Below are 25,353 nucleotides of genomic sequence, written 5' to 3'. Positions count from 1 at the left end.
AGGATTCCCTCTTTTTCCATTGATTGGAATAGTTTCAGAAGGAATGGTACCAGTTCCTCCTTGTACCTCTGGTAGAATTCGGCTGTGAATCCATCTGGTCCTGGACTCTTTTTGGTTGGTAAACTATTGATTATTGCCACAATTTCAGCTCCTGTTATTGGTCTATTCAGAGATTCAACTTCTTCCTGGTTTAGTCTTGGGAGAGTGTATGTGTCGAGGAATGTATCCATTTCTTCTAGATTTTCTAGTTTATTTGCGTAGAGGTGTTTGTAGTATTCTCTGATGGTAGTTTGTATTTCTGTGGGATCGGTGGTGATATCCCCTTTATCATTTTTTATTGTGTCTATTTGATTCTTCTCTCTTTTTTTCTTTATTAGTCTTGCTAGCGGTCTATCAATTTTGTTGATCCTTTCAAAAAACCAGCTCCTGGATTCATTGATTTTTTGAAGGGTTTTTTGTGTCTCTATTTCCTTCAGTTCTGCTCTGATTTTAGTTATTTCTTGCCTTCTGCTAGCTTTTGAATGTGTTTGCTCTTGCTTTTCTAGTTCTTTTAAATACCTAGGAATCCAACTTACAAGGGATGTGAAGGACCTCTTCAAGGAGAACTACAAACCACTGCTCAAGGAAATAAAAGAGGATACAAACAAATGGAAGAACATTCCATGCTCATGGGTAGGAAGAATCAATATCGTGAAAATGGCCATACTGCCCAAGGTCATTTACAGATTCAATGCCATCCCCATCAAGCTACCAATGACTTTCTTCACAGAATTGGAAAAAACTACTTTAAAGTTCATATGGAACCAAAAAAGAGCCCGCATCGCCAAGTCAGTCCTAAGCCAAAAGAACAAAGCTGGAGGCATCACACTACCTGACTTCAAACTATACTACAAGGCTACAGTAACCAAAACAGCATGGTACTGGTACCAAAACAGAGATATAGATCAATGGAACAGAACAGAGCCCTCAGAAATAACGCCGCATACCTACAACTATCTGATCTTTGACAAACCTGAGAAAAACAAGCAATGGGGAAAGGATTCCCTATTTAATAAATGGTGCTGGGAAAACTGGCTAGTCATATGTAGAAAGCTAAAACTGGATCCCTTCCTTACACCTTATACAAAAATCAATTCAAGATGGATTAAAGATTTAAACGTTAGACCTAAAACCATAAAAACCCTAGAAGAAAACCTAGGCATTACCATTCAGGACATAGGCATGGGCAAGGACTTCATGTCCAAAACACCAAAAGCAATGGCAACAAAAGACAAAATTGACAAATGGGATCTAATTAAACTAAAGAGCTTCTGCACAGCAAAAGAAACTACCATCAGAGTGAACAGGCAACCTACAACATGGGAGAAAATTTTCGCAACCTACTCATCTGACAAAGGGCTAATATCCAGAATCTATAATGAACTCAAACAAATTTACAAGAAAAAAACAAACAACCCCATCAAAAAGTGGGCGAAGGACATGAACAGACACTTCTCAAAAGAAGACATTTATGCAGCCAAAAAACACATGAAAAAATGCTCATCATCACTGGGCATCAGAGAAATGCAAATCAAAACCACTATGAGATATCATCTCACACCAGTTAGAATGGCGATCATTAAAAAGTCAGGAAACAACAGGTGCTGGAGAGGATGTGGAGAAATAGGAACACTTTTACACTGTTGGTGGGACTGTAAACTAGTTCAACCATTGTGGAAGTCAGTGTGGCGATTCCTCAGGGATCTAGAACTAGAAATACCATTTGACCCAGCCATCCCATTACTGGGTATATACCCAAAGGACTATAAATCATGCTGCTATAAAGACACATGCACACATATGTTTATTGCGGCATTATTCACAATAGCAAAGACTTGGAACCAACCCAAATGTCCAACAATGATAGACTGGATTAAGAAAATGTGGCACATATACACCATGGAATACTATGCAGCCATAAAAAATGATGAGTTCATGTCCTTTGTAGGGACATGGATGAAATTGGAAACCATCATTCTCAGTAAACTATCGCAAGAACAAAAAACCAAACACTGCATATTCTCACTCATAGGTGGGAATTGAACAATGAGATCACATGGACACAGGAAGGGGAATATCACACTCTGGGGAATGTTGTGGGGTTGGGGGAGGGGGGAGGGATAGCATTGGGAGATATACCTAATGCTAGATGACGAGTTAGTGGGTGCAGTGCACCAGAATGGCACATGTATACATATGTAACTAACCTGCACAATGTGCACATGTACCCTAAAACTTAAAGTATAATAAAAAAAAAATGTAAAAAAAAAAAAAAAAAAAGAGTGGTTTTCTCTTTCCTAACCCATCAGTAATGTATCAAACTTTTGGATTTTCACTTATCTGCTAGGCTCTTTTTGCTATCCTGTTTAGGTGAAATGCTTCCAACATATAGAATTATTTATATTTCAGAAATTCTCAGAGACTTTATATTTGCTGTTTCCCATGCTTAGAATGCTCCTTCTCTTAATTCACTTAGCTAACTTTTCATTCACATCTTTTAAAACCCAGTCAGCTGTCAGTTTTGGGGTAAAGTTTCTAGACTCTTTGCATATTTTTTTCTACTGCATGATGATGTAATGGAGTTACTTGTTTACTGCTATGTCTTACTTTTCTGTGTACTTCTTGTAAGATCCTTTAATGTCAGGCTAAGCTTTTTAAGGCTGTTATTCAAGAGCCCAGTATGGAATCTGGCAAAGTGTGTTTAGCTAACCTTTTGTGGATGCTTAACCAGCCAGAGATGCCCCACATTATTTCCACAGAAGTCTCCATGTGCTTCTTTTATCTTCTAATTAATACTATTTTTAATTATTCCCAAGGCCCAGCACTTAAAGTCAATAATAGCAGAATATTAACTATTAACATTAGCTATATTTTCTTATATAAGCTTTATATACATGAACATAAATTTACTGAATTTAGATCATAATATGTGTGGATTTAAACTTTTTTTTCTCACTTTGTTTTTGTGAACTTTATTCTGGGTTATTAAATATTTTTGAAAACATGATTTAATGACTATTAACAGATTAATATTCTCTTATATAGGTATTTTATAATATTCCTCTTGTTTCTTTCTTTTCTTTTTTCTTCTTTTCTTTTGAGACAGCGTCTTGCCTGGGCTGGAGTGCAGTGGTACAAGCACAGCTCACTGCAGCCTTGACCTTCCAGGCTCAAGTGATCCTCCCGCCTCAGCCTCCCAAGTAGCTGGGACTACAGGCGTGTGCCACCATGCCCGGCTGATTTATTTGTTGTAGAGATGGAGTCTTCCTATGTTGCCCAGTCTGGTCTTGAACTCCTGGGCTCAAGCAATTTTCCTGTCTCAACCTCCCAAAATGCTGGGATTACAGGCATGAGCCCTCATACCTGGCTCCTCTTGTTACTATTATGAATAACGCTGTGATGAGCATCATTGTGCATACATCTGTTTTCATTTCTGATTATTTCTTTAACTTAAAATAGATTAAATTACTGAGTTGAAGGGTATAAGTTTTTAAATTTAAATTTTATTTTTTATTTTTAATTTTATTTTTTAAAATAGAGACCAGGTCTCACTACATTGCCTAGGCTGGTCTTGAACTCTTAGCCTCAGGTGATCGTCCTGTCTGGGCCTCCTGCAATGCCATGATTACTGGTATGAGCCATCACACTCGGCTTCAGGGGTATATATATATTTTAAGACTTCTGACAAACTTCTTAATTTATTTTCAGAAAAGCTTTTCCGGTTTGTACTTTCAGTATTTGAGTGTGCTGTACCAACATTAAGTATTCTTATTTTAGAAAATTTTTGCCAATTTGACAGAAGAATGATATACCATTGTTTAATTTGTATTTCTTTGATTATCTGTGATTTGAATATATCTCCTAAGTTTATAGGTCACTTATACTTCTTCAGCTAATATTACATCAAAGAGACTTTGAGAATCATAGAAACATAGTTACACTTATGCTATTCCTATAAGATTGTCAGCCACTTGAGGGAAGAGGTTATATAGAGTCATCTCTGTGTCTTCTGGGCTGGCTGAGTACATGGCCATATGTACTTAATAAGTGTTTGATGACATTGCTATTGCTGATGAGGCAGTAATGTTGGTAGTGTGGGTGGGAGTGGATATGAATCTGTACCTTATTTGGCTTAGCTGCAGAAAAATCTGGGGGAGGAGGTGAGACTTTAGCTCTAGAAACGGAGATTGCGGTGGCAGCGGGTGGGTGGGTGTTCCAGGTGGAAGGGACAGTTCAGGAGAAGGCATGGAGATAGGCCAGGAAGAAGGCTTGACAGGAGCTCTTGGGTTGTTGAAGAAAGCTGAGGAAGGAGAGCCTTGGTAAGCAGAGACAGAACAGCAAATAGATGAGAAGGCCTGGGTTTAAATGGAGCAGTCTCAGGAGAGGTAGGATTACAGCTGCCAGCCTGAGAGGTAGATCAGCATTTTCTTAGGGGCGATCATTAAGACAGAGAACGAATCGAAACTCTTCTGCGAAGTTCCGTTCTCACTTGTTACTCCCTCCCAAGAAAAGTGACTTCCTTCTTGTTCTATAATTGAAGCCTCAAAAATGGGTCCCTAGGGGAAAAATAATGAGGCTCAAGGAGAGGGCTTTTGAGAACTGCACCATTCAGACTTAATTGCACCAGGGAAATACTCTTTCCATAATCTTAAACTCTGGAATTTTTTCTGATCATGTCTGCCTATCTTAACTTCTCAACTCTTTGCCCTCATGGAGACTACCAATTTCCGATCCCTCCTTTTTCTCACAACTTTTCATCCCTCTCCCTAACCATTGCCATTCTAACATTTCTAAAAAAAACTGAAGAATGTTTTGAATAAGTAATAAATGTCAAATATAAAATTGAAAAGGATATTATATATAGATATATATTTATAAATATATAATGCACAGTTTTCCTACTTCAGATTCCCAGGCCCCCTCATCTCCTTTTCCCCCATCTTATTATTTGTGTCTCATGAATCAGTCCAGAGTTAATCCATCCATTTATGAGCATGTGTGTGCCCCAAAACTTGTATGTGTATATTACACACATTGTCCTACACCTTGCTTTTTTCATGTATTGCTCTATCTCGGAGATTTTTTTCCTTATTAGTATAAATAGAGTTCATACTCTATTAACAGCTGCATAATTTTTCTGTTAGTATAAATAGGGCTACTGCTTTGTAAATAGCTATATAGTATTTCTTTCTGTAGATGTGTTATAATTTATGTACTCTGCCCCCTATTGATGGATCTTTAGGTTGTTTCTAATGTAGTTGCAATGCAAATCCTGTACATAAGCCTGAATACTTCAAGACTTATCTTAGCCACAGCTTTTGAGACCCCTCTTCAAACTTCATGGTAAGCCCTACCCAAGAACAGGCCTTACTATTGCTTCACAAACCAGAGTGACCTTCCCTGGCCCTAGCTGCTCCTCTGAATGCTGTGAGACAACCGTTGTTCTCAACAGACTGTTTTTGCCTTCTGGGAAACTGCAGTGCCTTTACCTGATATCTGAGACCAGAACCAACATATTCTCTACCTTCTGACCTTGACTGGACCTGGCTGTTCCTTGAAGCCCTCTTTGATAGAGACTATGCCTTTTATATGCCCCATGCATTACTGGGTCAGAAGTGAGGTTTGGTTTTCTCTGGCTTCCTCTGCCACTTCCAAGCCATTACTAGATCCTTGCCTAACCTGTTTCTACAGCCACCTTCCTTGTTGCAATTAGATTACAACTTTCCCATAATTCCCCATTTATTCATTGAAGATTTTAGTACCTGCATCACAGTTTTCCTTTTTAATCTCAACTCTTGCCATAATAATAATATCATTATAGTAACCACATTTATTGAATACTACTATGTGTAGGCACTATATCTTTACATGCATTACCTAATGAATTCGTAATAATAATTCTGTGAATTAGGCTTATGTTATTAGGCCCACTTTATTGATTAAGCAACTGAGTGTTTAGAAAGATAGAAACTTGTTCAGGATCACACAGCTAGTAAGATTTAGGACCAGGATTCAAATCTAGATCTATCTAACTTCAGAGCTTTTCTTTTTAACACTAATCTTAGAACCCTACTTTCCAAAGCATGTTCCACAGGACTCCAGTTTCTAGAGTCATTAATAGGTATCATATGATACAGGGTTCTATGTCAAAGAAATTTGGGAAACACAGAATTCAACAGAGCACAAAGCCAATAGATTGCCTTATATCTTAGGACTTCTCAGAAACTTCAATATACTTAGGCTTATTGTGATTCTTTAAGAAGGGAATATAATATGCACAGCTTTATTGCAGACTTATTTGACCATGAAACACTCTTTTAGAGACACATTCTGTGGGACTAGTTTTCCAAGGAATATACTTGAGAAAAGTCTGCATCAGAGATCCCATTGTCATTTCATTAAAACTGTATTTGTGAAGGTCATCAGTGAGCTCCTAACTGATAACTTAGTGGTTGCTTTTCAGTGTTTATCTTATTGGACCTCTTTGCAGTATTTGACACTTCTGAACAGTCCCTCCTGTTTTAACGTCTAAGAAACCATCTCCAACTCTCCTCTTTGATCTGTCTTCAGTCTCTTTTCTGATTTCTCTGTTTGCTCATTTCTTAAATGTTCTTTCCAGAGTTCTTTCCTCAATGCTCTTTTCATATAAATCTATATATTTTTCTTTTGAAATATCATTTATTATGTCACCTATCACCTATATGTGGGTTGCTCTCTTATCCAGCCCAGACCCTAAACCCATATTTATAACTACTTCTTGGACACTCACTTGTCCCATCAGCATCTCAAATTCAGCTTGTCCCAGTCAAAAGACATCACCTCTCTAAAACCTGTTTTATGTCCTGCATTTTGTTCCCATGCTTCCCAAATCAGCCCTGAACCCACTAGATGTGATTGGGCTCCTGAGAGATAAGAGAAAGCGAAGACATTCTTTTTAAGATGTAGAAGAATGAGGAGCTGGAGTTTCACTTATCCTCAGAGGGAGAGAAGGATGAGGTAACTATCTTATGCACATAAAAAGTACTCCATAAATATCTGTTGGCAGGATGAATGAACAGGATGTAGAGTAAGGAAGCTTGTCCTTTTGCATTCTGGGCAGTTGAGTTGTGAAGAGGAATGAGGGGGGTTTTCTTGCCTAAAAATCTCTAGAAAAGGAGAGGTCCATACCTATTCTTGCCTATTCTCACTTTTGGTTGAGAAAAAAAATTTTTTTTATTTCCAAATTTTATCTTTTACCAGCTACCCATGGCTCTTCCCTCTGCTCACACAGCTTGCCTCCACTTCCTTTTACTATTCTAAGTGACATAGAGACAAGGATACACTGCCGTTGTACTCTTGCAGCCTTCTCATTCAGTCCTACTTTCATACCATTTCCCCTCAGTGGCTTGACAACAAATTCTTGTTCCTTTGTTTTTAGTAACAAATATTTTTAAATTCAGATATAATTAATATAACATAAAGCCATCTTAAAGTATACAATTAAGTGGTATTTAATATAGTCACTAGATCACACAACCATCACCACTACCTAATTCCATAACATTTTCATCACCTCAAAAGGAAATCCCATACCCATTAGGGATTACTCCCTATTCCCTTTTCCACCTGCCTGTAGCAACCATGAATTTACTTTCTGTCTCTTTAGATTTGTCTGGACATTTCATACCAATGGATTCCTATCATATGTGGCCTACTGTGTCTGGATTCTTTTATTTAGCTTAATGTTCTTAAGGTTCATCCATGTTGTAGCATGGATCGTTACTTTTGGCTATTATGAATAATGCAGCTGTGAACATTCATGTACAAGTTCTTGTGTGAACATAAGTTTTCAGCTTTTTTGGGTATGCACTTAGGAATGGAACCGCTAGGTCATATGGTAATGTTGTTTAACATTTTGAGAAACTGCCAGACTGTTTTTTAAAGTGGTTGTGCTATTTTACCTTCCCATCAGCAGTGTATGAGGGTTTCATTTTCTCCCCATCTTTGCCAACACTTATTGTCTGTCTTTTTTTATTATAGCCATCCTAGTGGGTGTGAAGTGCTAACTTGTGATTTTGATTTGCATTTCCTTAGTAACTAATGATGTTGAGTATCTTTTCATGTGCTTATTGGCCATTTTTATATCTTCTTTGGAGTTTAGTAGTCTCCTCTTAAACATAGGGGATACATTCCCAGACCCTAAATGGGTACCTGAAACCGTGGATAGTACCAAACTTTACATATACTATGTTTTTTCCTATACATACATATGATAAGGTTTAATTTATTAATTTTAGAGACAGGATCTCACTCTGTCCTGCAGGCTGGAATGCAGTGGTTCACTGCAGCCTTGAATCCTGGGCTCAAGCAATCCTTCCACCTCAGCTTCCTGAGTAGCTTGGACTATAGGCATGCACCACTACACCTGGCTAAGTTTTTATTTTTTAGTTTTTTGTGGAGACAAGAGCTGTGTTGTCCAGGCTAGTCTTCAACTTCTGGGCTCAAGTGATCCTTATGCCTTGGTCTCCCAAGGCACTGGGATTACAGGTGTGAACCACTGTGCCCAGCCAATGTTTAATTTATAAATTAGGCACAGTAAGAGATTAACAACAATAACTAATAATAAAATAAAACAATTATAACCATATACTGTAATTAAAGGTATGTAAATATGATCTCTCAAAATATTTTATTGTATTGTACAGCAGGTAACTGAAACCACAGAAAGCAAAACAGTGGCTAAGGAGGGACTACTGTAATATCTATTCAAATCCTCCACTCATTTTTAAATTGGGTTATTTGCCTTTTTGTTGTTGAGTTGTAAGAGTTCTTTACATATTTTGGATAGAAGTCCCTTATCAAACATATGATTTGCAAATATTTTCTCCTACTCCTGTTCCTTTTTAATTTTTTCAAACCTCTTTTGAATTTGCCATGTTTTGCCTTAATTATACCCTAACGTGCAACCTTTCTTCTCTTTCTCTTGCCTATCTCTGGGGAAATTGGCCACAGCAGCCAAGCCTCTGAAGCAATAAGGAGGAGCTGTTTTTTCTAGGGTGTGGAAGTAGCTTGCCTAGTTGGTCAGTGTATTATTAGGGTTCTCCAGTGGAAGAGAACCAATAGGATATATGTATATATAAAAGGGACTTTATTAAGGAGAATTGGCTTACATGATTACAAGGTGAAGTCCCATGCATGATAGGCTGTCTGCAAGCTGGAGAAAGAGAGGAGCCAGTAGAGGCTCAGTCCAAGTCCAAAAGCCTCAAAACCAGGGAAGCTGACAGTACAGCCTTCAGTCTGCAGCTGAAGACCTGAGGGACCCCAGGAAGCCTCTTGGTGCAAGTCCCAAATAACCTGTTCAAGGGCAGGAGAAGAGGAAGCAAATGTCCACATGGGAAGAAAAAAGAGAGCCAGAAAACTCAGCAAGCAAATTTATTCCACCTTCTTCCACCTGCTTTGTTCTAGCTACACTGGCAGCCGATTAGATTGTGCCCACCCACATTGAGGGTGGGTCTTCCTCTCCCAGTCCACCAACTCAAATTTCTATCTTCTGTGGCAACACCCTCACAACACCCAGAAACAATACTTCCCCAGCCATCTATCTAGGCATCCCTCCAGTCAGGTTGACACCTAATATTAACCATTACAGTCAATGAAAGCATGTTCTGGAGCATCGCAGCCATGAAAGCATGTTCTGGAGCTGCCAGCTCATGTAGCATCCTGATGGTCTCAGTCCCTCCTTTTCTGTTTCTCTAATATACACATCTAGCTCCGTCCTTGGAATTCAACCATTTAGGTAAAAACTAAAGTTGTCAGTAGAAAGGAATTCAAAAGATGAAGCTAAGTAGATGACAACAGTGATTTCTTTAGGAATAAAGCTTCAAATTTTCTTTTCTTTTTCTTTTACTTTTTCTTTTTTTCTTTTTCGAGACTGAGTCTCGCTCTGTTGCCCAGGCTGTAGTGCAGTGGCTCGATCTCAGCTCACTGCAACCTCTGCCTCCCGGGTTCAAGCAATTCTCCTGCCTCAGCCTCCCAAGTAGCTGGGACTACAGGCGTGTGCCAACATGCCCAGCTAATTTTTTTTTGTATTTTTAGTAGAGACGGGGTTTGACCGTGTTGGCCAGGCTGGTCTCGAATTCCTGACCTCAGGTGATCCTCCCACCTTGACCTACCAAAGTGCTGGGATTACAGGCGTGAGCCACCATGCCCAGCCTAAATTTTCTTTTAAACATGAGCAAAGTCCCTCCACCTCTCCCACCTCTATTGACACTGAAAAGAGCAGAGCTGCCAGAAGGATTCATGTGGTTCTCCTGCTTCTGTGTTCCATGTCTGCTAAGCAGCAGCCCAGAGTAGGGATGAAAGCTGAGACTGGTCTAGTTCTCATTCTCCAAAGCCACCAACTGAGATGATCCTTCCACTCTATTCCAAAGTTTCCCTACAAAGGAAAGGAAAAAACCAGAGTGCCTGGCTTCTGGTTCTGAATTGTCCCCTTCCTTCCTTCCTTCCTTCCTTCCTTCCTTCCTTCCTTCCTTCCTTCCTTCCTCCCTTCCTTCCCTTTCTTCCTTTCCTTCTGTTCCTTCCTTTCCTTCTTTTCTTTTCCTTTCTTTTCCTTCTCTTTCCCTTTCCTTTCTTTTTGACGGAGTCTGCCTCTGTCGCCCAGGCTGGAGTGCAGTGGTGCCATCTCGGCTCACTGCAAGCTCCGCCTCCTGGGTTCACGCCATTCTCCTGCCTCAGCCTCCCGAGTAGCTGGGACTACAGGCGCCCGCCACCATGCCTGGCTAATTTTTTTTTTGTATTTTTAGTAGAGATGGGGTTTCACTGTGTTAGCTAAGATGGTCTCGATCTCCTGACCTTGTGATCCGCCCACCTCGGCCTCCCAAAGTGCTGGGATTACATGCATGAGCCACCTCGCCCAGCCCCGAATTGTCCCCTTTCTTCCCCTGCCTTTTAAATATCTGATACCACTGAGTTCCTGATTTCACCTTTTCCTCCTCTCTTGGGCTGAGTTTGTCCCCATTCCCACCCCAAAATTCATAATGTTGAAGATGTCTTAACCTTCCCCAGGGGTTGGATACCTAACCCCAGGTATCTTAGAATGTGACATTATTTGGAGATAGGGTCGTTAAGTGGGTAATTAATATAAACTGAGGTCATATGGGTGGGCTTTACTCCATTATGACTAATGTCCTTGGAAGAAGAAGAAATGAGGACACAGACACAGAGAGGAAAGACCATTTGAAGGCAGAGAAGATGGCCATTGACAAGCCAAGGAAAGAGGCCTTGGGAGAAATCAACCTTCTTGGCATCTTAATCTTGGATTTCTAATATCCAGCATTGTGAGATTTTTATTTTTTTTGAGATAGGGTCTTACTCTGTTGCCCAGGCTGGAGTGCAGTGGCGCGATCTTGGCTCACTACAGCCTCCACCTCCTAGGCTCAAGTGGTCCTCCCATCCCAGCCTCCCTAGTAGCTGGGACCACAGGTACATGCCACTATGCCCAGCTAATTTTTTATATTTTTTGTAGAGATGGGGTTTCTCTATGTTGCCCAGGCTGGTCTCGAACTCCCAAGCTCAAGCAATCCGCCCCCCTTGGCTTCCCAAAGTGCTGGGATTTTACCACGCCTGGTCAAAAATAAATTTTAGTTGGTTAAGCCACCCAGACTGTGCTACTTTGTTTTGGCAGCCCTAGAAAACTAATATACCTCCCATGGCAGAAGAGGGAAGAGGGTGGCACAAGCCTCAGTATTTCTCGCCTGTCAGTGTTTGTTTCCTGAGGTCCACTTGGAGAGAAATAGGGTTTCCAGACTGGTAGACACAGAGCCCAAGAGCCCATTCACAATATTGTGTCTTTTGTATCCATTTACTGTTAAATTGTTACTAACAAAATTTAGGGCTGGATAGAAATGCAGAGAACTGGGTTTTTGTATTAGCTCACCCTTAAAATCTGAAAGAACTAACAAATTCATATTTGTTGTTCTTCTCAGTTATAAAATTAGGGATAGCGACTTGTTCTCTCTCACAGGATTTTGGTGAGATCACAGAAAAATGCATTTTTGAGTACAAAGCTCTACAAGCATTTGCTTAAAAGTCTCTAGCTAGCCTCCTAGTACTTTCCAGAACTGTTGGCTTTTAGGGATCTGTCATGACCTTTCTAGCCTAGACCTGAGGCAACTGAATGACCCATCAAAGGTCATTGCTGACCATGGCTGGAACCTTTGCTGCTAAGTGAGGATCCATTGACACTGCTGCTTTTTTGGCTAATGTGGCAATGAGCCAATGCCATAGGATTTCAGGCTCTTATAGGGATCTAGGCCACCAGGTCTCCCCTGTGGTAACAGGGTTCCTAGGGTAACTTATCTATGGATGACTCCGGTGAGGCTATTTGGTATGTTAGTGCTTCTCTGGGACCACCAAAGAAGAGGAAGAAGTCAACGGAAGCCAAAGGCTGACCTGTGCAATGTGGGAACATTTTCAAAGAGCAGCTTTCATGCACTCGTCAGGAGCAATACGGATGTTTTTTGTTTGTTTGTTTTACCTCTGAAATATTCTGGACACATTTATGGCCTGGATCTGGATGTTCATCAATGGTGGATCTTCTATAAACCTTCTAGTTCTGGGCTGTGACTGAGCCTGGTGAATTATAGGATGTCACACCTGGACTGAGATTTGGGGCAGTGGATCGTTTGGAAGGGTGGATTTGGCTCTGGTTTCCAAGGAGCACATAGAACATTTCTAAGGGATGCCGTAATATCATCAACCTGTCTAGAGTTAGAGAAAAGGGTATCAGATACTGGCTGCGGGCCTTAGCTCCAAATGGTAGGTATTTTCTGGGCATAGTATCAATAAAGGGAGGTACATAGTTAACTCTTATGGAATAAGTCAGATTCCTCTACAAAATTACTTGCTTCCAAGTAATAAGCAAAGCATCCTTTCTCACTCTCTACCACCACCTTCTCTGATTCCTGCTGCTTATTTGACCATCCAACCAATGAGAATATTCATTGCTGGCTGTTCCTCTGTGAAAAAACATCCTTTTGCCAAAGTTATCCAAAATGAAGCAACTTAAGTAATTATTCAGTGTTTTTTGTTTTGTTTTGTTTTTTCATTTTCTTTTGTTTTTTGAGACAAGGTCTCGCTCTGTCACCCAGGCTGCAGTGTAGTGGCGTGATCTTGGCTGACTGCAACCTCTGCCTCCAGATTCAAGCGATTCTTGTGCCTTAGCCTCCCATGTAGCTGGGATTACAGGAGTGCATCACCACGCCCGGCTAAATTTGTATTTTTAGTAGAGATGGGGTTTCGCCGTCTTGGCCAGGCTGGTCTTGAACTCCTGGCCTCAAGCGATCTGCCCGCCTTGGCCTCCTAAAGTGCTGGTATTACAGGCATGTGCCACTGTGCCCAGCACTTTTTCAGTTTTAAATCAAGCCCCTAATAAGTGGGTACTGCTGGGTACTGTTAGGACTATTTGTAAGACATTTTCCTATTCTCCAAGAGCTTATAGGCCAGAGGGGAGGTAGAAATAATTAACAGTTAAGTATTTAAATACTTTTTTTCTCTCAGTCACTTTTTCCTCATTCTTACTTTCTGTGCAGCATTCCATAATGTTTTTAAAACTCCCTTTTTTGGTTTCCTATTTTCTTCTATTATTCTTAGATTCTCCCAATTCTCTTCCTTCCTTAGCTCCTGCCTCATTTCTTTCTACAGTCTTCCCTCAAGCATCTCTTTTAATCTCAAAACTGCATCTCTTCAGCCTCTAATCAAGAATCTTTAATTAAGCAACTACTCTATGGAAGGTAATGTGCTTGGTCCTACCTACTGTGATAGGTAACCAGTAGGCTTCCAACTAGCCTTTTTTTTTAAACGGAGTCTTGCTCTTGCCCAGGCTGGAGTGCAATGGTGCGATCTCAGCTCACTGCAACCTCCACCTACCAGGATCAAGCAATTCTCCTGCCTTAGCCTCCCAAGTAGCTGGGACTACAGGCATGAGCCACCACGTCTGGCTAATTTGTTTTGTATTTTTAGTACAGATGGGGATTCACCAATAATCCACCCGCCTCGGCCTCCCAAAGTGGTGGGGTTACAGGCTTGAGCCACTGCACCCAGCCTCCCAACTAGCCTTTGTAAGCAGATGCTCCCAAATCTAAACCTTCCCTTTTTCCTTAGGCTGTATTCTTCCTGTCTAGTTATCTAGTAGTTATTTTCACTATAATTTCCCAATGTTTAAAACTTCCCTCTTGAGCCTATTCCTTTTCCTTTGTTCTCTATTTATATTAAAGTCACCATCATTCTACTAGTCACCCACTCAAAATCACGGTGTCACTTTTTATTCTTCCTTGTCTCTTGCCTCCCACTTAGATCATTTGCCAGATCTTGCTCTTCTTTTCTTTGTGGTTTCTTTTACCAGTCTCTGTCTCTTCTCTGTTTCCCTTTGTGTTCGGGTTCTCTTTATTTGCTTAGACTATAGTATTAGTCTTCTAATGGTTTCCTTGCTTTTATTTTCTTAGAAGCCATTTTATATATTACTGCCAGATTTATCTTTCTGAAATAGAGCTCGAGTCATGGCTACCAGTTATACCAAGGGCTCAACTCGGATGTCACATTCTTTGAAGCCTTCCCCAAAGTGCCCAGGTCAAGTTAGATTCTCATTTTTTATCTTTCTATAGCATTTCATATATAATCAACTTTGATGTTAATCACATTGTCCTGGAATTATGTGAGCATTTGCCCTCAAGATTATATATTTCTTAAAATAATATATTTTGTATGATTCTTTTTGTATTAAGTTCAAAAACAGGAAAAAGTAACCTGTGGTGTCAGACATCAGGATAGTGATTACCTTTGGGGGATGGAATTTGTAGTGATTAGATATGAGCACAGGAGGCTTCTGGAGTTCTGGTTATATTGTTTTCTTGATCTAGATTCTGTTTACATGGATGTAAAGGTACACTTTTGACTTGTTTATGTTATAATTATAACGTATATTATAATTCAATAAAAAGTTTAAATAAAAGCTAAATGAAAAATAGCATTAAAATACAGAGTAGAGAAAATGTCTGACTTTATATCCCTGATGCCTGGCACCCACTAAACTCTTTGCAGATGAGTGAGTGAGTGAGTGAATAGAGAAGTGAATGAAAGTTTATCCTCAAAAAAATTAATTTTTCTTTACATTGGTAATTAAATTATAGTCTCAACAGAGCCTGAGTTCTCCACCACTTATGGCCTGTGTAACCTTAGGCTTAGGCAAGTTACCCAGCCCTTTGGAAACATAATTTTTTCATCTCTGAATATCATAGTTGCCTCAGTGGATGGATAAGGGTTTAATAATATCATACATGTAGAGCAGGGCCTGGTGTGTTGTTAGCATTCAGTAAATGTTAATATCCTTTTCTTTCCAACGCCTTCTTCCTTCTCCCTTTCATCTCTTTACCCATCCTCTATCCTCTGCCTTAAATATCCTTTCCTTTTAGTTTCCACATATCCAAATATTATCCATTCTTTGGATCAATCTCAGATATCATGCTCTTCACAGAGCCTTCTCTGACTCACATCCAAACCAGTGTTTCTAATGCTGGAAATATTTCCCTCTCTCAAATTCTTGTACATTTTATCTGTGTCCCTTATGATACATATTAGTCACTCACTCTAACCTTTAGGAGTTGCTGAAGGCTGCCGTCTGACTTCAGGCCCAAAGAAGAATAAGCACTGTAATTGGGCTAATATGCTGGAGGCAGGAGCTCTGTCATTTGGAACAAACTTGGGAATGAAAAGTCAGGTTGAGAAAACTGCTTTGGGCTTTTCATATTCATTTTTTTGTTTTGTTTTGTTTTTTGAGACGGAGTCTTGCTCTTGTCGCCCAGGCTGGAGTGCAGTGGTGTGATCTTGGCTTATTGCAACCTCCTCCTCCCTGGTTCAAGTGATTCTCCTGCCTCAGCCTCCCAAGTAGCTGGGATTACAGGTGCCCACCACCATAACTGGCTAACTTTTATATTTTTAGTAGAGACAGGGTTTTACCATGTTGGCCAGGCTGGTCTTGAACTCCTGACCTCAGGTGATCTGCCCGCTCTGGCCTCCCAAAGTGCTGGGATTGCAGGCGTGAGCCACTGCACCTAGCCCTGATATTCATTTTTGTACCTCCCTTTACACTTGGAAAAATTCAGATGTCTATTAAAAAATATGGGCCCAGGGGCTAAAGTTTAAGTTGCAGACTGTTTGACCTGCCTTTTGAATTGGTTAAAAACCTCTTCTGCTAAAGACGTCTTTTGGCCCAGCTTGGCTTATCAAGGTAAAAGGCCATGCAGATGTTTGAGTCTCAAGTCTTAGGAATTAAGAGTAGACATTCACCTGGAGTATCTTCTCTGCCTAATATCCCTAGTGCATGTAGGTAGAAAAACAGTTCAGGGAAGACCCCATTCCTGGCCACTTATTTTCTTATTATTTCGGCTTTCTTCGTGTGTTTTCCTTGCATACTTACAGGCTTTAAATCCTTTGCTAGATTGCTCTTGAGGTCAAGAACTGATCACCAATTCTTAGCATCAATTCCTCCTGATACTTAGTAAAAACTCAGCAAAGATTTATGGAATGAACACTTAAAAATATTAGGTGGCCGGGCGCGGTGGCTCACGCCTGTAATCCCAGCACTTTGGGAGGCGGAGGCGAGTGGATCACCTGAGGTCAGGAGTTCCAGACCAGCCTGGCCAACATGGCGAAACCCCCATCTCTACTAAAAGTACAAAAATTATCCGGGCTTGGTGATGGGCACCTGTAATCCCAGCTACTCAGGAGGCTGAGAGAGAGAATCGCTTGAACCCGGGAGGTGGAGGTTGCAGTGAGCCGAGATCGCGCCATTGCATTCCAGCTGGGTGACAAGAGTGAGACTCCGTCTCAAAACAAATAAAAAATAAAAAAAAATTAAGTGGTATTACACGGCCCTAAGTAATTGATTTCAAAAGAAATGATTAAGTCTTTTAACTGAAAATAGTTGCCACAGGACTTTAAGGAACAAGCCCTTTGGATGAGGGTGATCAGAGAAGTCTTCTCAGAGGAATTCCCAGGGAATACTAAGTAAGCAGTTAAGTATCAGGAAATGGCCAAGAAATAAAATAACATGGGCTTCTAAAGATGGAAATCAAGGGATAACTTGCTTCCTGTGTTTGCAAGCATATGTCATGGGGGAGATCCATGGCCTCTTGCAAGTGGCATGTTGCGTCCTTCCTGTGGGCAATGCAGCTGCTATTTACCACTATGCCCTGAAGTACAGTCATATTGTAAGACTTCAGTAAACTTCCTGAAGCCAAAGGGAAAGAGGTAAGTTGTAGCCCATTCTTTAAGCTTCTTCTTCTCTTTGCTGGTTGTCACCTTCAAGCATGCTAAGGAAATGTGTTTATTCAGTCCTCACCTGAGAACACTCAGACTTAAACAGCCAAAGAAGACAAGTTAGGAAGATCATTTTAGATGAAAACCAACCTCCTGGAGCATTTGTTAACGACAGATGAGATAAAACTGTTGACTGATTTCTCTCTAAAATATTCTTCCTTCTTGGCCTTTTTTTTTTTTTTTTTTTTAAAGGGGTCTCAGTCTGTCACTCAAGCTGGAGTGCAGTGGCACAATCACGGCTCACTGTAACCTCGAACTCCTGGGCTCAGGCAGACCTCCTGCTTCAGCCTCCAAGTAGCTGGGATTAGAATAGCTAGGACTACAAGGACGTGCCACCAGACCTGGCTAATTTTTAAATTTTTCTTGTAGAGATGGGGGTCCCCCTATGTTGCCCAGGCTGGTCTTGAACTCCTGGCGTCAGTCCTTCTACTTCAGCCTCCATAAGTGGTGGGATTACAGGCCTGAGTCACTGCGCCTGGCCCCATCTTTGATTTCTTCATAGCATTTCTCTTTCTCTGCTTGCCCCTTAAAACTTGATAATTCCCAGGCTTTGTTTTCTACCTCATTTTCTTTTCTAGTTAATCTCATCCATGTCCTAACCTGTAACTGATAAATCCCAAATTACTATCTCTACCTCAGTCCTTTTTCATGAGTTCCAGACTTTTTTATCCAGCTTCCCGTGGATATTGTCACCTGAATGTTCATAGCCACTTCATACAATGTGTTCAAACCGTACTTATCATCTTTTTTTCTCCTCCACTTCCTCTTCTATATATCCTTTCTTACTACCCTGTCAAACATAAAATCTAACACTCCTCTCCCTCAGAATATATAACATGGGTATAACAATGCCTCTTGCTTTAACATTTCCCCCGTTAGGTTATGAACTTCTTAAGGGCAGGGATTGTATCTTTTCATTACACCTGTTAACAAGATGTTGTTACTTAATAGGTGTTCATTTATTTTTTGTTTTTTATTTATTTTATTTTTTCGAGAAAGGGTCTCGCTCTGTCACCCAGGTTGAAGTGCAGTGGTGTGATCATGGCTCACTGCCGCCTTGACGCCCTGGGCTTAGGATATCTTAGGTTATCTTCCCACCTCAGCTTCCCAAGTAGCTGGTGGAAGGGGCAAAAGAACTCCTGTGGGCCTCTTTTGTAAAGGCACTAATCCCATTCATTAGGGCTCTGCCTTCATGAGCTGTTCACCTCCCCAAAGGCTCACCTCCTAATGTCATCACCTTGAGGGTAAGGATTTTAACATATGAATTTTGGAGTGACACAGACGTTCAGGCAATTCAACCCATAACAGGTACCAAAGTAGTTTTTCATGTTTATTTACAAGTCTTATCTTCTGACAAAGCACTTGAAAAGTTTCCTACCTTCTCACCATCCTGATGTTTACTCTCTGATGGCACTCTACATAGGGCCATCTGGAAACAGAAAGGATGAGATGGCACATTAAGTGAGTGCAAGGGGTTTGCTTTGACTAAAGTTAGGGTGTTGGGAAGCCAAATTCCTCTAGACATGGGCAGGTCAAGAAAGAACTTTGATAACATGTAAAGAACTAGGACTTTTTTTTTTTTCCACAGTCACTGACGGATTTTAAGAAAATGAGTGACAAAAACTTATGTACATCTTAGAAATATCCCCCTAGCAAATTGTGCATCACGGATCAAGGGTAAAGAGGAGTGAGTGGGAGGTGGTTCTGGAGGAATGGAGACTAGGGAGAATGAATATTTTGCAATAGTTGAAGTGAGAAATACACCTGGACTAAAGATTGCAGAGGAGACACTGATAGATAAGAAGGTAAAATAGATTATGGCAGAGGCACAAAGGGCTTTGCAGGGGCTTCTCTCACTGGGTAAAGAATTAGAATATATGGATTCCAGTGATCCAGTATCTGAGCAGAGAAGTCATCTCTGCATGGGTTGATATGGGTGAGCTGGCAGCCTAGTCCTCTAAACACATAGTTCTCTCTTCAGACTTACCTAGTTGAGTGCTTCCCTTTCTTTCCACCATGCTTCCCTCTTACTGTCAGAGATCCCCAGTGAAGGATATGCCTTCATTAAGTCTTCTTTTCCCCTTTGTACATTAGCTACCTTCCTGTAACTCAGTACCTCATATCAGATACTTTTGAATATTTGGAGAATCCTGTAGGGAAAAACCCACCTCTTTGGGATCCCTTCATTGAATCTGAAGACACTTGAAACTCATCTGCTGGTTAGGGACATATTTCCACAAGACTATAGAAACAGGGGCCTAAGCCAAGAGAATTCTCCAGATTTGGGTTTGCCCTATATCTTATTCTTAGATGTATCTTAGAACAAGCCACAAAGAACTGAGGGGATATTTGATCAATATTAACCCAGTTAGTCTCCACTTAGTACAAGAGGTTCATTTCTCCCTGGGATTTCAAATTTTGGATTCCTTTTAGAGGATCCTCAGTATATGGCCTCTTTGTTTCCTTTGGGTATAGAGATTGAGGCAGGGCCAATGCACTCTGTGGCTTGGGCTGGGATATATATATATAAACAAATACTACTTTAGGACCGGCATTAGTCCTAAATCTGGGAGCTGTGACTTTTGATCGGGTTTATGTGAGAGGGCAGTAGACATATAGGTTTCTTATGATCATGAATTGTTAATTATTTGGTCCTGAAATAGATATGGGGCCACAGCCTTTGGAGGTACAGGCTGAAAACCTAACTGGTTAGCTGGCCAGTTCCAAGAAGTTTATCAGCTCCTTATGTTCAAGTTTCTGCTAGTCAGGGATGGTCCTTGACCTGATTGTAGGACTAAGACTTGTCAGCAATTTATGACTCTTAGGGTCTGCCTTGCAGCATGTCGGGTCTGTTTAGGTAACAAAGCAGCTATGTCTTAGTGCATCAGTAAAGTCAGCGCATCTCTGCCAGACTTGTCACTCCCCTAGGATGGCATGCTCCTCAGGGAAGGAGCAGGATTACCTCCTGCTGCCCGTCATTCTCTGCTGCATATGCTTTCTCCATGGTGTAGGGAGGACATCATTCTACAGAGGGAAAAATGACTTTTCTTAGCCACCAGAAAAATCATCTTCCTCATGAAATAAATCCCAGCTGTGTGACTATATGTCAGCTTTTTCATGTTGCTTCTGGCTTTCCTCAGCAGTAGAGAAGGAAAACAGTCACAAGCTGACTCCTGCATGATATAGATATTGGCCGCACCCATCCTTTGTACCTTGCATCTGTGTTGATATTGGACAATAAGGTAAGCACCTGCTGGTCCTGACCCAGCCTGTCTCTGGCATTGACACCTGAAAAGGCAGGCCAGATTTGGAGCAGGCATATTCTTTGCTTCTAGACCAGTTGTATCTGATGTCAGGGAGACTTAGACTGGTTTGTATGAGTAGGGAGAATTGTGATTGGTGAGGCCCTCCTCCAGTATTTCTGTGACACCACTCAGTTGCTTTAGCTGAAGATGAATTTTGTATGCCAGGTGGTTTTCTGACTAACCCACCCATTCGGCTCCCCTTTAGAACTCCTGCAGGTCTGAACCTTCCCACAACTCTGCGTGAGTGTCAGTGTATCATGTTGAGTTTCCATCTTGACTCATCTGTCTCTAGGCGAAGATCCCTGCAAGGATTTAAATTGGGAACCAGACCTTGAGAATGTCTGTTCAGAGCATTTCACAGCTTCTGGATAAATGCCTTTTCCTTCTTAACCCAATCTGTTTTTCCAGTTCTGCCCAGCTAGCTCCTGAGCAGCCTACTTTGAGGAAGCTTCCCAACTGAGGTGGGTGCTGTGCTATTTCTTACCTCTAAAAAGCACCCCATCCTTTCAGCCTACTCAGGCTTCCCCAGGGCCAGATCCACTGTGATGAGGGGGCTGCATTGTTGCCCATGTGGCTCACAAAACAAATTGCCTGCTTGTCCCAAAGAGCTAGTCCACTGAGGAGTCCTGATGTCCTTTGGCCATGTGGTGTCTGGCACTCTGTGGGCCCTGTAGAACAGTGGCAGAAGGGGCCATGCTCTTTTACAAGAGCTTTCACTGACTGTTTGCCACTTCCCCACTTACTCTGTTTCTTGCTTTTGCTGGAACATGGGAAGGTGGATAGATACAAAGGTAATTTGTGGTCAAAGCTGCATGAGCTCTCCTGTGAAGTTTGAAGATTATAACTGGAAATGGCAGATTTGTTGTGCCTCGTGTGCTAACCACGTCTTCTACTGCCTGAGCCTTTGTTTTTCTGGAAAGCCCAAGCTGCTTAGAAAAATGGGCTGGATGTGTTTGGGTGACAAGACAGGGTGGGTTCCATTAGCCTTAGAAATGCCATCTGGAGGCCTTAGCCAGGCCTTAGGGCCACTTTGTCAATTAGGCAGGAAGAAGTAGGTTCTTTTAGCAGGGTCCTACCTCTGGGGAATCTTTCCCACTCTTGAAAGTTTGAGTTTCTCCTTAGCCTAGGAAGCCTGACCAACCTGATAGTGACAGCCACTGTTTTGGGCTCTTATGAGTGGCTGCAGATTTGGGGGAGGGAATTCTAATTTAATCAATCTTCCCTATATTTCTTGTTTTAAACCTTTTACCTCCTTCTCCTGGCTGAAGGATGGGAAACTCCACAGTAAATTGGCTGTGACTTCCACAGAAACTTGACAGTTTTCAAGTTATTTTTTTCCTCTGTGTTTAGATGCGGTTATAGTTGTGCTGTCAGGCCTTATCTCTTCTGTCATCTAGCCAGCTCCCAACTAGGTTAGGAGGTATGTGCTCTGCTGTCAGTGTTGGCTGTATAATGAGGTGGATGGCTAAGAAATGGGTTGTTTAGCATCTCTTGGAATCTAAATTTTCTTCCTTGGTTGAGGGGGAAGCAATGTTATTGGAAGAAGGCAGTAGGGAGGCACATGTTGGCTCTGAAATCAACCCTTTCTTCTCAGGATCTTGGATAAGCCAAACAAATCATTCTTAATTTAAACGCTTGTTTTATCTACCATAAAGGGCTGCCTGTTCTGCAATGACAGATCCTAGGATGGCCCCCATAGACTGACTACCTGATTTGTGGGCTAAAGAGGCCATACTCTGTTGTGGATTGCCATGAGGAATGTTGCAGGGCAGCAGAAGTCACAAGGTTTGAGAGCCTGGTTTGGGCATGCTGGGTAAATCAAACTTGCCCACATACTGTTGGCCTAAGGAGGAAGAGGGCCTTTTCTCATAAGATCAAGCTCAGGGGAGTCAGAAGAGGAATGACTTCACTGGATTGTTACTGGCTGATCGAGCTCTATATTGAGAAGGATTCTGAGGTTATCTAGGTTCATTAAGCGATGTTTTTCATGTCCTATGGTTGCAGAGTGGAAAGGGGATATCATGTTTCATGTATTTGGCATTTTATGCTCCAGAGCTTCAAGGGGTCCTGGCTTGTGCTCGGACATTATGTTGCAGTGAACAACTTGAGTGTTCTTTGAAGATAAGGACATTCAGTTTCCCAGTGAGTCCTAACTAGAATTGTTGAATTATTAGGAATTAGGGTCACATGAGAGCCACCTGGCTAGTGAGTCCCCAGGGAGATAGGGCATCCGTTGGCAAAGAAGGGTTATGAAATTTGGGGTCATAAAAGGGGCCCTGAACCTTAGGCAGCTTTTTGGTCATTGTGATATCACTTTAGGTTACTTCGTTCCTAATTCTGGATTCCGAAACCATCTTTGGTCTAGACTTCTGCAGTACAGAGTTCATCTCAGCTCACCTAACTTCCCCTCCTTCTCTCGGGTTGTTGCTTTGGCATAGCCTGAGGGAGCTCTTATTTTCCAGTTGATTCTCTTGTGGTGGTTGTTCAGTAAGAACTGGAATAGATGTCTACTCCAAGAACATGGCAGTGTTTGATTTTGACTGCACTTGATCACTGTACCTATCCTTCAGCTTTGCCAAATGCTGACAACAGATTATATACACACGAAACCAACCAACCAACCAACTTAGAGCTTGTCTCAGTAGAAGGGAAGACTCCCTTTGTATTGTGCTCCAGCAGTTCCACGGCTGGCATGCTGTGTTCCGGCTTCCCTCTGAGACTAGGAGCTCCTGAAAGTATAGGTCTCCATCTGTGTCTGTTTATATCCTATAGCCCAGATGTGAGAGAGGTAGATAGGGGAAAAAAAAGCAGGGAGGAGAAGAACGAGGGAAGGAAATGGAGGAGGGGAGAGAGTAAGATCTATATTTAGCAAAAGGGAGAGACACTTACCAAGGGTGTGTGAGTGAGCTTGCTGGCAAGGGTTGTGTGTGCGTGAGTGTGCTGGGAAGGGGGTGTGTGCGCCAGGAACGTGTGAGGAGGGCTGGTGCCCTATGGGAGGTTGCAGGCAGGAAGCAGCTGGAGAGGAGGAGGAGCAGCAGCAGGAGCAGGAGCTGCCCTGCTTTCTGCCTCAGTCTCAAAGCCCAGAATCGATTGAGTTAGAATTCCACATCCAGTTGAAGTTTGGCTGCTGTAGCCTTCAGCAGGCTGATCTCAGAATCCCCCTTGCCAGAGAGGTGTGGACCAGATTAGATTTCTACATTTGCAGCCAGTGAGACTCCTGCCGAGCCCTTCACTGAGGGGTTTTTTTGCAGGGCATTGTTTCTGTCATCAACTTTGTGCCGTGGAGCCAGCCAGCTGGGTGCAACTGAGAATATTAGCTCCTTGGGTCTGTTTGTTGGTTGGGCAAGCGGTGGTGCTTTGGCTCAGAAAGTTCGTCCTGTGACTTCTCTGTCAAACCAAGGAGTGCTCCTGGATGGATTTCCTCTTAAAGACAGCATTTGCCTTCTAAAACTTGAGAATTCATGGTTTAAAAATTTTTTTTTTTAATTTCCTTAACCTTATTTTGGTTGCAGCAGCAAGGTAAGTGGTACCGAGTGTGTATGACTGACTGAACAACAAGCAGGGCAAAAGGAAAGCATTTGTGGGTGGAATATGGAGCAGCTACATTAATTACATAATTGCTTGAGTCAACTTGCTGGTGAGGGGGGGTCGTTATAATGAGCGAAAAGTAGCATATGCCGCACTGGGGTAGAATCTTCATGTGCATGTGTTTGTGTGCTGATAATCTGACCATCCATTCCTCTGTGGTACTTTCCTGTATGTATGTAGATAACCCAGCCACTCTCTGGATGTGTGCATACTCATATACAAATAATCTGTTTCTCCTTTTTCATGTGTCCATATGTGTTTATGAATAAATGACCTGTCCATTCCTCTCCTGCATGTGCATATGTATAGACAACTCATTCATCCAGCTTGCATATATGAATATGCAAAATTCATCTCTCCCTACTCACACATACATATATAATCCATCCCTTCATCTCCTGTGTGTATGCATGTACTCAAGTAACCTTTCTGTTCTTGAATATATTCTGTATCATTTCCACCCTTCCTGTATGTGTATATGTGAGAGAGAGAGAAAGAGAGAGAGAGACAGACAGACAGAAAGAGAAAAAACCACCATCCTAATGTATTAATTCATCCCTTTCATGTGTGCATATGCCATATAAACAGAAAAGTCATCTTGAGTTTTCTCAGTCTTGAATATATGCACACATGTGCAATAGACAGTCTGTCCACTTGTGTCTTGCATGTATGAAGAAAGAACACTAACTTTGCAGATTGAAGACTCACTTTTAAATCCTAGCTATACTCAGTGACCTTGGTCAAGTCATTTAGCCTCTCTGAGCCTCATTTTTCTCATCTATGAAATCAGTATAATCAGAACAATAACAACCAACCTCCTGCCTCACAGGGTTGTTGTGATGATAAAATAGGAATCATATAAACTGAAAATTCTAAACAAATATAATCTCTCACTACTGTGTGTCCCTCTAGTATGAGTTGGATAGGAATAGCATACTCTTGGTCCAGTTTTATTGAAATTATGTTCTTGTCTGTGAGAGGTTTCTAAGCTTTCCATGTGAAGGGGAAGCTTCTGTTGAGGTAACCAGGTTTATCCTGTGGTTTTCTGCCGAGTATTGGAAAGAAGCGG

At 41.5% G+C, this 25,353-nt stretch overlaps 1 protein-coding gene across 7 annotated transcripts in view; it reads left to right on the top strand.

Moving 5' to 3' along the window:
• UNC13B (unc-13 homolog B) overlaps nt 1-25,353 on the top strand; it is a 243,295-nt gene that overhangs the window by 158,162 nt on the left and 59,780 nt on the right. Inside the window, exon 1 of one of the 7 annotated variants that reach the window (XM_055351606.2) lies at nt 23,537-24,215. The exons of 4 other annotated variants lie outside the window; for them this stretch is intronic. The gene's annotated coding sequence lies outside the window, so the exon portion shown is untranslated. Of the gene's footprint in view, nt 1-23,536; nt 24,216-25,353 lie in introns of those variants that run through there. 2 more of the 7 variants (XM_031014604.3, XM_055351608.2) reach the window with 2 other exon arrangements.

The sequence above is a fragment of the Gorilla gorilla genome, chromosome 13, assembly GCF_029281585.2.
Source record: "Gorilla gorilla gorilla isolate KB3781 chromosome 13, NHGRI_mGorGor1-v2.1_pri, whole genome shotgun sequence".
NCBI classification, from domain to species: domain Eukaryota; kingdom Metazoa; phylum Chordata; class Mammalia; order Primates; family Hominidae; genus Gorilla; species Gorilla gorilla.
The sequence above is the reverse complement of the archived record's forward strand: the minus strand, read 5'-3'. Positions and strand labels throughout refer to the sequence as shown.